This window comes from Sinocyclocheilus grahami, unplaced genomic scaffold (genome assembly GCF_001515645.1).
Source record: "Sinocyclocheilus grahami isolate Dianchi unplaced genomic scaffold, SAMN03320097.WGS_v1.1 scaffold668.1, whole genome shotgun sequence".
Taxonomy (NCBI): Eukaryota; Metazoa; Chordata; class Actinopteri; order Cypriniformes; family Cyprinidae; genus Sinocyclocheilus; species Sinocyclocheilus grahami.
The window spans coordinates 476,644-489,910 of NW_015505847.1; the positions used below are offsets into that span (position 1 = coordinate 476,644).

At 43.5% G+C, this 13,267-nt stretch overlaps 1 protein-coding gene across 1 annotated transcript in view; it reads right to left on the reverse strand.

Moving 5' to 3' along the window:
• The window catches only part of LOC107558967 (collagen alpha-1(XXV) chain), a 268,638-nt gene extending 255,472 nt beyond the window's left edge, over positions 1–13,166 (reverse strand). Inside the window, exons 1-2 of the mRNA XM_016242681.1 lie at positions 13,144–13,166; positions 7,013–7,039 (exon numbers count right to left, since the gene is read on the reverse strand). The gene's annotated coding sequence lies outside the window, so the exon portion shown is untranslated. The remainder of the gene's footprint in view (positions 1–7,012; positions 7,040–13,143) is intronic.
• Positions 13,167–13,267: the final 101 nt, after the last annotated feature.

Genomic DNA, 13,267 nt, shown 5'->3' on the forward strand with positions numbered 1-13,267 from the left:
AGAAAGAGCAGGTGTCTGGGCAACGCTCTCGGTTGGGGTCTTCGAGACAGAAAACGGATCTGCAGACTTTTGTTCTGTCGAGGACACTGACCCTGACACCACGAATGTCAGGACCCTGAGGGCAGCCCCCCCTGGGGAGGAAAGGATTACACCTCAGCATACTGTGCCCGGACCTCCTCAGTGCCCTCGGGGAGCCACTCTGTCAAAACCCTGCAGGTGTTTCAAGGCTCAGTAGGCTCCAATGAGCAAATAGATCTCAAGGACGCATACTTGTCCACATGTCCATCCTTCCTCAACACTGGAAGTTCCTGAGGTTTGCTTTCGGGGGTGAAGCATACCAGTATCAGGTTCTTCCCTTCGGCCTGTCACTTTCACCCTGCACTTTCACCTAGTGTGCAGATGCTGCCCTGGCTCTGTTGCGACTACAGGGCATCTGTATACTCAACTACATTGATGATTGGTTGATTCTAGCTCAGTCAGAGCAGATGGCGGCTCGGCATCGAGATGTTGTCCTCTCCCATATGAAAGTGCTGGGGTTAAGGCTAAGCGCCAAGAAAAGTGTGCTTTCTCCACTACAGAGAACCACTTATCTGGGCATGGTGTGGTATTCGATGACGATGCAGGCACGTCTGTCTCCTGCTAAAATAGATGTGATTCTCATAGCCATAAGGAGAGTCAGAGAAGGCCAGTCACTCACTGTCGAACAGTTTTAGATACTGTTGGGTCTGATGGCAGCTGCGTCCAATGTGATACCTTTTGGCCTGCTGTACATGAGACCTTTGCAGTGGTGGCTCAGGACCAAGGGGTTTTCCCTGAGGGGAAATCCGCGTCGCATGATCAAGGTCACGTAGCGATGCTTACGTGCCTTAGACATGTGGAGGAAACCTTGGTTCCTGTGTCAAGGCCCGATGTTGGGGGCTCCTTGTGGCATAACGCTAACGACGGATACCTCCCTCACCGGCTGAGGACCGGTCATGAGTGGCTGCTCTGCCCAGGGTCTGTGGGAAGGCCATCATAAACTGCGGTTTATGGACGTGTTTTGTGCACTGAAACACTTCCTTCTAGACCTGAGGGGTCATTATTTGCTTGTCCACACATCAAGTGTGGTCTCCTACATCAACCGGCAGAGGGGTCTGCGCTCGCGCCCCCATACAGGCTGGTGCACCAGATCCTGCTGTGGGCTCAGGGAAAACTCCTCTGGCTCAGAGCAGTTTACATCCCTGGGCACCTCAATCAGGGAGCAGACATCCTGTCAAGGCTGGGGCTGAGGCCCGGAGAATGAAGGCTCCACTCGAGATGGTGGAGCTCCTTTGGAGGGTGTTTGGCTATGTGGAAGTGGATCTATTTGCGTCGCAGGAAACAACACACTGTCCGCTCTGATTCTCCCTCATGCATCCAGCTCCTCTTGGGCTGGAACCCATAGTGCAGACGTGGCCGAGTCTTGTATGCTTTTCCCCTGATCGTTCTGCTCCTGGGAATTCTGGAGAAAGTATGCTGGGATGGGGTCTATCTTCTGCTAGTTTCCCCGTTCTGGCCGGCCCGAGTATGGTTCTCGGACCTTGCACCTTGTGTCCCTTCTAGATGGGTCTCCGCTCAAGATTCCAATCGGGAGGGACATCCTCTCTCAGGCGGGGGGCTCCATCCTTCACCCCCACCCGGAGTTATGGAAGCTGTGGGCGTGGCCACTGAGGGGGCACAGCTCTTAGCATCCGGTCTCTCAACCGAGGTTGTTGAGACCACACTCCAGTCCAGAGTTCCTGCCACAAGGAAACAGTACACCTTGAAGTGGAAACTTTTCACTTCTTGGTGTGGACAGCGAATGCAAGACTCAGTCAACTGCCCAGTTGGTACAGTTCTGAGAAAAGTTATCTCCCTCCACTCTAAAGGTATACGTGGCAGCCATAGCTGTTTACCAAACCCTTCTCGGTGGTCAGTCATTGGGAAGACACCCACTCATCACTCAATTCCTCCATGGCACCCTGAGGCTGAGGCTAGTACAGTGCACTAAGGTGCCTTCATGGGACTTGCTGGTGGTTCTGGCGGGCCTGTGCAATGCCCCCTTCGAAACCATTGAGGAGGTTCCAGACAGGTTCCTCACTCTTAAGACTGTTTTCCTCCTCACTATTACCTCCCTTAAGAGGATCGAGGATCTTCAGGCACTTTCAGTTTCATGCCTGGAGTTTGCTCCAGGCATGGTTAGGGCGTTCTTTTACCCAAGGCCAGGGTATGTCACTAAGGTGCCCACTTCTACACCAGGACCCAGCTCTTTGTTTCCTTTGGTCCGCCTAAGAAAGGATTTCCAGTGAGAAAAGCAGACTATGAGTAGGTGGGTAGTTGAGACTATCTCACTAGCCTACGAGTCCTCTGGCCTCCTGTCACCTATAGGGGTCAGAGCGCACTTGACCAGGAGTGCGGCCTCCAAGGCTTTCACTTTGGGCGTGGCTCTGCAGGACATTTGTGCTGTGGCAGGCTGGTCCTCTCCGCACAAGTTTGTCCACTTCTATAGCCTGGAGCTGGCATCTACCCCAGGGTCCCAAGTCCTCTTGTCGTGATGTGCTCGTGAGATACACACACCAGTCAGGGACTTGGTAGTATGGCGCAGTGGGTATTTTCGTTCCCAAAGCATTTAAACGCAGCTTGAGTTCCTGAAGGGGAACATGCCTAGGTTACGCATGTAACCATGGTTCCCCAAGGGAATGAGATGCTGCATCTCCTTGCCATACTCCCTGCATCCCTGCATCCCTGCAAGTGCTCACTTCATCAAAAGCTAAACTGCGTTTTGCTGGGTGCGCATTTATGCTTCCTCGTTGCTCACATCACCCCACTCGTGACGTCTCGCTGCTCTGTTGGACTAATTTCACACGTGCTTCAGAGCACGGTCATGCAGAGGTGTTCCCAAAGCATTTCGATGCAGCGTCTCGTTCCCTTGGGGAACCATGGTTACGTGCAGAACCGAGGGATGTTATGTATATATGTTGAATTAATGATTAATTTGACCAATGTTTGAATTATTAACTGCTTCAAAATGAATGCTGTTAACACAATTCATTAATGGAATGCTCTCGTTGAAAGCATGAGTCTCGTTATTCTCCACTCGCGGACCGCCTCCCATTTCTCCTCTCTCAGCGAGCCTCGGAGAGGGAAACAGCGAAGTCAGGGAATAAGCAACCGGGTTTGAGCGATCTCATGCCGGCACTGTGCCTGCGTGCTCTCTCTCCCCATTGCACTCGGAACCGCAGCAGAAGGGCAGTGAGCTGCGCACTCACTGAGACAGAATGCTCACTCAAAGCATGAGTCTCGCTCTTCTCCACTCGTGGACCGCCTTTTACTGAAGGCAGCTCCTCCTTCAGAATGTCCAGCCTCTCGTTTCTCCTCTCTCAGCAAGCCTCGGAGAGAGAAACAGCGAAGCCTGAGAACTAAGCAACTGGGTTTGAGCGATCTCACGCCGACATAGAGCCTGCGTACTCGCTGCGCTCACAGACACGGGCTGCTTTTACCACGAAAGCAGTCTGCCCCAGCTCTTTGATCTGCCAGTGTGTTTACACGTGAGGATCGGCGCCCCTCATTGTCGAGCAGCTCAATACTCCTGGGCGGTTTGATATTGATGATTCAATATCGCTGACAGCTTTGTATCTGAACGTGCCTCACGCTTGGGTCACGCCCACGCAGAGGCTGCACTGCTGAGATAGACCACTCTTACTACGAGAGTTCATGTTTCACTCTGCTTTGCTCGCGGCTCACCTTCAATGAAGACGGCCCCGCCCCTCCCCTCGTCCGCTATGAGTGGATTTGAGAGAATGCGCGCAGCATTTTTGATCTGCCAGAGTGTTTACACATGAAGATCATCAAAACTCATCTTCTAACGAGCGGTTTGATCTTTTTAGGCGGATTAAAAGAGAATGCTGTCACTAATGATTATTATCACTGACAGCTTCAAATTGAACACGTCTCGGCCACGCCCATGCTGAAGCAGCGCGCACAGGGGGTTGACTGCTCTCGCTATAAGAGCATTAAGTCTAGCGAAGCATTTTTTGAAAGCATTTTCAGGGAAAGCAAATTTCTTCTTCTGAGTGTGGGGTCCCCATACGGTGACCAGCCTCTCAATTTAATCCAACCCCTTGTCACACAGGCTGAGGCCTGGCAGGCCATCCTTGTAGTGCCAAACTGGGTGTTGGAGACAATAAAATTAGGTTATTCACTGCAATTCGCTCGAATACCCTGCAATTCAGCTGCGTGGTTTCCACCTCAGTTTAGAGCAAAGACGCACACGTCCTGCGCTCAGAGGTGATGAATTTGCTGTCAATAGGAGCCGTAGAAACGGTTCCCCCAGCTCAGAGCGAGTCAGGCTTCCACAGCCACTACTTCCTCGTCCCCAAAAAGGATGGTGGTGTCCGGCCCATCCTCGATCTCAGACACCTGAATCACGCCCTCATGAAAAGGTCGTTCAGGATGACTACGCTGAAACAGATCCACAAGAATGCACAAATTCGCTCAGGAGACTGGTTCTTTTTGCTGGACCTGAAGGATGCATATTTTCTGGCCCCTCGCACTTTTATTTAGTGCATGGACATGGCTCTCTCCCCTCTGAGACAGATGGGAATCCGCATTCTCAACTACCTCAATGACTGGCTCGTTCTGGTCCAGTCGGAGGTAGAACTAGTATCACACAGGACCCTCCTGCTCAGCCATCTGGAGTGCCTGGGACTCAGGGTCAATTTTGCCATCAGCACGCTGTTCCCCAGCCAGCGAATATCGTTCCTGGGAACAATTTTCGACTCAGCCCGAATGAGAGCTGTAGTCGCGCCGGAACGGGTTTTGGCCATACGGAGGCTGGCGACCTCCTTCGAGATTGGCACCACTCGCCCTCTCAAAACGTTTCAGAGGATGCTGGACCTCATGGTGGTGGCAGCATCGCCAGCGCTACAGTTGGGTCTGCTTCGTATGCGCCACCTTCAGCGCTGGTTGAAACCACGGGTTCCATCCCATGCGTGGCGTCACGGACGCCTGCAGGTCAGGGTAAATCAGGCCTGTGTAACAGCCCTGGCCCCCTGGAAGAGCTCCCGCTGGATGGAACAGGGCGTGACCATGGAGATGGTTTGCAGAAGGACAGTTGTCTTCCACATCAACTGCCTGGAAATGCTAGCAGTATGTCAAGCCTGTCAGTTCTTCCTGCCAGTCCTAAAGGGGCACCATGTGCTAATCCGATCGGACAACATGTCTGTGGTGTCCTACATAAATCGCCAGGAAGGCCTCTTCTCGAAGCATCTCTTCATTCTGGTAGAGCGCCTCCTGGAATGGGCTCAACTCAACCTGTGCTCGCTGAGAGCAGAGCATATATACAGCGATATGATGACAGCACCCAAAATACTATCAAACACTCCAACGCAACTCCATTCTTCGCGAAAGATGGATAAAAAGGTGCACAGCAAACAAAAACCTCGAAAAAATGATATGTGACCCGCCAAATGCTGGCCGAATCACAGAGATGCCGATTCGCACGGGACTAATATTATCACAGGACCTCGGTGTTCGGCGAAATATGGTAGGTCATTTGCGGGGGAATTTTTACTTTACAAATTACAGACATGGCCGATTCGCACGGGATTAAGATCACAGACAACCTTCACAATTATTACAAATGACTGGAAGTCACCAGGTAACACTAATCCTGTGTGAATAGGGCTTTAGTGAGTGACTCCTGCTTACTGTGACATCATGTGCATACCCTCTATATGCAGGATTTTTGAGAAATAATTCAAATACCACTGAATTTATTGTAATGTAAATAATTACCCAAATATGTCCTTATTGCACTGATACCAAATGAAATTCACAAGTTATAATCCCACAGACTCTCACTGTAAAATGGGTAATTTAACATAAGTGTTAAGAGAGATTTGCTATGAAAACATGGTGAACATCATCAGATTAAAATAATTAAATGCCTCTGGCAGGCCCAAGTTACTTTTTTTTTTAAACATCTGCTTGCTCCAATCTGTGGGGAAAAACATTTAAAGGCACTTAAAGCTGAGACCCCCTCATAGACCATTCAAGATTATGACAGATGTCAGAAAAATGCACCAAATAACAGAGAGAGAGGTAAGGAGAGGCAAAGGCACTTATTCTGTGTTAGAGAGAAGCTGTGTTTCAACCAGCTAAAGAGCGGTTATTGAAACTTAGCACACATGCAAGAATAATGGAATGAGATATTTAAGTGATTTATTTCATAATCTGCCAAATGTAGCTAAATGCATTGTTAATCATCCTGTAAAGTAATCAAGTTCTCAAGCAACTGAGGACATCATCAGATTAAAATAATTAAATGCCTCTGGCAGGCCCAAGTTACTTTTTTTTTTTAAACATCTGCTTGCTCCAATCTGTGGGGAAAAACATTTAAAGGCACTTAAAGCTGAGACCCCCTCATAGACCATTCAAGATTATGACAGATGTCAGAAAAATGCACCAAATAACAGAGAGAGAGGTAAGGAGAGGCAAAGGCACTTATTCTGTGTTAGAGAGAAGCTGTGTTTCAACCAGCTAAAGAGCGGTTATTGAAACTTAGCACACATGCAAGAATAATGGAATGAGATATTTAAGTGATTTATTTCATAATCTGCCAAATGTAGCTAAATGCATTGTTAATCATCCTGTAAAGTAATCAAGTTCTCAAGCAACTGAGCTGAAAATAATTCTCTTAGTCTAGAATACTCATATGTCACTGGAATGTCAGAGTATGTTAGGACCTCGATTCTACTACAAAACCTTCAGCTTTATTGAATTGCAAGAATTGCAGGCAGACTGCTGGTACTGAACATTTAAAATGGCTCCTTGAGGTGTTTATAGTTTGGCCTTTCCAAGCCTTTTTTTTTTTTACACACACCATTAAGAAACCCATGCATTTCAAACATGCAGCCCGCAAGGCCATATGGGAGAAATATCACATTCATTCACTCATTAGAACAGGACATGCAAGAAGAAAAAAACAAAAACAAACAAAAATAAAAACACATACCCTTGGTCCCTGGTCACCTTGATCCCCCTATAAAAAAAGAGCAAAAAAAATGTGGAATAAGAGAATTTCATTTTTGTAATATTGTACACAAATACAAGCAATGAAAGGAGTAATTTAAAATACATTCACGATATCCACATTCTCAAAAATTAATTACAGTTGAGAGTAAAATCACTTTTTTTTCCACACACAAATTGTCAGGTCAGGAAGAGGAATGAGTGTGCACACTTAAAACAATGTTTATAAACTTAACAGAAAACAAATGTGAATATGTTATATTAATTGTAACAATACCTTACCATAAAAGTTTTATAACTAAACATTATATTACATTTATCAGAACAAAAAAAATATTTTGGTAGTGTAGTGACATTTTATTTTAATAATTTATTTATATAATAACTTTTATTTTTGTTTATAAAATGTACATTACATAAAGTACATAAAGGTGTTTGTTAATTATTATGTTGTTTAGTTAAAGCCTATTGAATAATTTAAAGATTCAACTAGTTAATGAAATAAGGCACCAAAATACTATCCCATAATGCATGACACATTTTTGTAACTGCCAACCATAAAAATTGTATTCTTTCCATTAACAATATTTTTTATTGTTAAATTAACATGATTAAATAATACAAAAGAAAGAAACAATCCCCCCCGTGTAGCACATCAGCGTAAATGGAATCTGAGTTAGAAAGCAACTAGGTGGGTGAAGAACCAAATGCAAAACAAAGACATCTACACTGTCTTCCAAGAAAAGTACAAAATAATTTAGTTTGTTTATTTGGCAGTGTGAGCTTTCCTAAGCCTCATGGCACACTTTGGCTGATCAGGGAATGTCTATAATATTGGAAGTTCTGAATAATTTCTAATAGGTACACAATGAATGCACAAAACTGCTGGTATTTACAGATTAAAATGCTGTGCTGCAGAATCTCTTTAGAAAGAGCTCAAGAGCGCAAGAAAAGAGCTTCCTCCACACACAAGGAATTTGACTTAGCAACAGGAGTGCAGAAGAAAGTACAGACATAGTGCAGACATACATAGGAATAACACAGTAGGGACGGAATATAACACCAATATAAGAAATACAAAAATTAAATAATGTACTATATACAGATTAGAAGTATTGGAAAAAAAATTTAGTTGTTTAAATAAATGTACAGATATGTTATAAGTGTGCAGATATGTTATTTACAAAGTGTGCAGTTTACAAGTGTACACATTTTGGATTATGTGTATAAATATGACAGTTGTGATGGACGGTGTATAATTATGAAAGTTAAATTTTTCTTAAAAACTGTTCTTGTGCCTGGCTGTTCTGGTGGTCAATGCTCTGTAGCGCTGGCCAGAAGGTCCTTTGAAGTGCAGTCATTCGTGTACACGGAGAAGAGCGGTGGGGAGAGAACACAACCCTGAGGGCTGCCAGTGCTGATGGTGATAGTCCTGGCAGGGCCGGATTTACCTCTTTTCGTGACATAGGCAAAACATATTTTTGGGCCCCCCTTCCCTATTAATATAATAGGCCTAATATTAGCACCCAAGCAATCAAAAATATTTCTTAATCAGTGGAAACGTTACAGTGTTTTCTATCGCAATAAGCGATTGTGTACAGTCAATAAAAATTGAATGTAGCTCTTAATTTGTTTGAGAACTCAGAAAGACCATTCCATTAATAGGCACGGAGTACCACTTCGGGAGTTTATTTCTCTAATAATTTTAACGGCCAGGAGTCACAACCACACATCAAGACATTGTTCAAATTATTTGTTTCAAGACATTTGACATGTTTCCGTCCTGAAATGTGTTGAACTATTTTTTACGCACCTCATCCCAAACCTTTCATTGCAAATTCCAAAACGTAATTTTAGAGCTAATAATGTTTAAAGTTATTAATGCAGTTTAATGCAGTTATGTGAGAGGTGGGCACAGAGAGCTGTGTCAGTTTGTCAGAGCAGGTCAGGCATGATGGTATTGAAGGCCGAACTGAAGTCCACAAATAGGATCCTTGCGTAATTCCCAGGTCTGTTGACGTGTTGCAGGATGTAATGCAGTCCCATGTTGACTGCATCGTCCACAGACCTGTTTGCTCTGTAGGCGAATTGAAGAGGATCCAGCAATGGTTCAGTGATGTCCTTCAGGTAGGCCAGGACCAGTCGCTCAAATTATTCATGACCACAGACATGAGAGCGACAGGTCTGTAATCATTAAGTCCAGTGATTTTGGGCTTTTTGGGGACCGGAATGATGGTGGAGCATTTAAAGCAGCAGGGAACTTCACACAGCTCCAGTTATCTGTTGAAGATCTGTGTGAAGATGGGGGCCAGTTGGTCAGCGCAGACTTTTAAACAGGCAGGTGAAACACCGTCTGGGCCTGAAGCTTTCTTAGATTTCTGCTTCCTGAAGACCCGGTTCACATCCTCTACACAGACCTTAAACGCATGTTGAATGGTGAGGGAGGGGGGTTGCAAGGGGGTGGGGTGGTAGGTGAGTGTGTGAAGTGCAGATCAGAGCGGATGGGGTGTGGTGTTTGAGTTTCCCAGTAAACCACGGTTTATCATTATTGAATGATAAGAATGTCCTGGTGGGGATGCACATATCCTCACAGAAACTGATATATGAAGTTACAGTCTCTGTGAGCTCATCCAGATCGGTGGCAGCAGCTTCAAAAACACTCCAATCAGTGAGGTCGAAACAGGCTTGTAAATCCTGCTCTGCTTCATTAGTACATCTTTTAACCTGTTAACCTGCACCTGGATGCCAGTGCACTGAATGCTCTTTGTTTGCATGTGTCAAAATTTCCGAATAGATTAAATGAAAAGGGACAAAATTAATCTTGACAAACTATATATCATTCTAAAAGTCTAAGCCTCAAGCATCGACGATAGATCGCTGTTTTTCAATGGAAAGCTTATAAGGAATGTATTTGCTAAATTTGTATAGGCAGTACACATCCAAACATGCATAATAAAAATGCAGTACGTACCAGATTCATCATAATAACGAGTCAAAAACGCATCCACTGCTGTAAATCCCGGTTTAGTTAGCAAGGCAAGGGTCCACTGAACAACATCCCATAGAGCACTTTTAGTTTCCAACGAAACAATAACGTTGTAATATGGATGTATATTCCTTTGTTTACATCTCATTTCTTTGGGGACAGTTATTGTTTGTATCCGTTATGGAATAACTTGGTAGTAAAAAAACACAAACAGAATGAGACCATCCACTAAAAAAAAGTAAAAGATATGCGGAATCTTGTTTATTTGAATTCTGACGCTCTCTTGTGACGGCTCGTGATGCAAGCTGTGACACACCTGTAATCTGATGGAGGTGTAACTTAGCGATCGGCTTTTTGCACAAATAATTCTTTTTTTTCTTATTCAACATTTTTCATATATGTGTGTGTGTTTGTGGGGAATGTGGCTGTATATGCATGATTACCATCTGTATGACTGCACATCAGCATGTGATTACTGACTGTATGACCAGCTATCAGTGTGAATGCTGTCTATATGAACGGCCATAAGATTGAGACTATTGACTATATGGCCGGTCATCTGTATGATTACCATCTGTATGACTGGCCATCAGCATTAGATTACTGACTGTATGACCAGCAATCAGAGTACATACTTGACATACAAAGCTAATTCTTTTTCTTTTTCTTTTTACTACTCAAAGAATATTCTTATTGTATTTTTCTAGACAATACAATAAGGGACTAGGCATAGTCTCAAAAAATGGTTGCAGGAATCAAATTTTTCATGGTATCTTCTTCAGATTTGAAATATAAACTCATGAGACATGTGACTTTCAACCCATTACTTTTATGGATTACCCCAGGACTGATTTCGTGTATCTGTATATGAAAAAAAATAATAATTCAGCGTGGTACAATTTTTAGACACTTCAGTGTCTATAACTTTTTATCTTTTTGAGCATTATCAACTCTGGATGATGGATAGTAAAGCCCAAAGGATTGTGTGTGTCGCACACTGTTGTCAGGAACTGTTACAATTTTAAGTTAGGTAGGTCATTTTCAGCTGTGAGTCCCCAAATGGGGGGTGCAGGTTAACAGGTTAACAGTCCTTAAAACAGGTTTAGCTGATTTCAGTTTCTGCCTGTAGGTCGGTATAATATTAATCAAACAGTGATTAGAGAGCACCAAAGCTGCTCGTGGGACAGAGTAATATGCATCTTTTATTGTGGTGTAACAGTGATCCACTATATTACTGTCTCTGGTGGGACATGTAATATGCTGCTTGTATTTTGGCAGTTCACGGGAGAGATTTGATTTGTTAAAATATCCAAGAATGATTGCTGCACATTGCAGCAGAGTTTGAAAAGTCCTTGTTGGTGCGAGAAGATGTTCATTCGTTTTGTTAGGAAGGGAACGAACATTCGCAAGATGAATGCTTGGGAGCGCAGTTCGAAAGCTGCTAGTGCGTTTCCCTCTTCTGCGTCTGCACGTGCATTTGAACAACACAGCTGTACCTCTGACTAGAATGTCCAATAAAATGCCAGAATAATCAAAAAACTGAAAAAAGTGTCTGGGATGTGTTGCTTAATGTTAAGGCGTTTGTCTCTGGTAAAACTTATAGAAGAAGAATGTCAAAACACAGAACAAACAAAAAAAAACATCAGAAGAATTGCGGAGCTCAGCGTCATGGCTGCCATTTGCGGTGCCATCTCGAAGTATATGATCAAGTCAGAGTGTGACTCCAGAGTAACTGTATGAAGGGAACACAACTCATCCCCCCTTCATACTTTGGCTAAGGACTCAGAGACAAATGAGGCGCATGGCTGTTGATTGGAATGTCTAAAGAGAGTAGTTTACATTTAATTTGGGATTTGCGGCCATCGTTACAGCACATGCCAAATAGTAGCGACTGTAGAGAGTCCTGAACCTCTGCATGGGTGGATTAAATTTTGAAACTCAGCTCTTGCCTAACAGATCATGCAAGCTGGGTTTCCAGATGTATAATTGCCTGGACTCAAAATGCTATCAAAAGAGGGTACACCCAGTCCTCTACATGAGGAATGTCAATGTTTCAAATGGAATATTTCTGCTCACTGGTCAATTACAAAATATCCATGCTGGAAAAGCATGTGTGGTGATGATCAAAACATTTTGGCTCTGTCTTGACTGCAATGCCACAACAATGTATTTCCATAACATGTGAAGAACTTCCAACACTTGTATGCTTTTAGTATTTCTGTGCTGGATCACCGCTTGTTGGGACTAATAAAGACTAATAAAAACTATTTGGTCGTTTTTCATGCTTGGCATCTGTTTTATATAGGGATGCTCTGTAAATAATTAAAACACTTTAGCCTGGGGCCTGCTGTGAACGATGAGAGGATTAAGATATTCCAAAATGAGCCTTGAGGTCAGGGTCACATCATATGCAGTGACTGACTGCATAGCTTCATTGAAATCCATTCTCTATGGATAGATTCCATATAAAATTTAATTGAGAACTAAGTGAAGAAATAATTTTGCCTTTGACCAGAATGCTTACAGCTGAAATTAGAGAAATAGTGTGTCATATTCTCTATTGGTGGTAATTATATACATTGAGAATGAATCCTCTAGTATACTCACCTTTGTTTTTTACTCATGGTTAAAAAGACGTGTTAACCAGCTGAAAATATGTGATAGACTGAGTGAAGAAATTAACTGGAAAAGAAGTTTGTGTCAAAGCAGGTGGAGCCCCAGGCCACCTATTATTACATCATCACTGTTGACCAATACCAATTCGAAGGTGTTTAACAACTGGAGCAAAGTCTCCTGAAAGTGTGCAAAGGTAATCTTCTTCAAACCACGAGAACACTTTCAAAAGCAACTGAAAAATGTGAATGTTTTGTTCAAAATTACATCACAGTCTTTCGTTTAAATTTTCGTCTTTACATCAGCCCTGACATGAAACATTCTGAAATATTTTTAATAATATACTTAATTTATGTAAATAAAGAAACTGCCCTCTGCCCTGACATTCCAACTGTCACATTTAAAACCATATCAACTGATATTAAGGGATATTCAATATTTCTGCAGCTGTAAAAATGGGATACATGCATGGTTGCATAAATTGTTGATGTAAGAAGTGTTGAAAGGGCTCTTACCTTGTCACCTTTTGGGCCAGGTGGACCCTAATTACAAAAGAGAGAGAAAACATTAAAAGTTTGCTCCATAAACTGTAGTAGTATTAATACTAAAAATAGTATTGTAGTATTGTCATTGTATAAT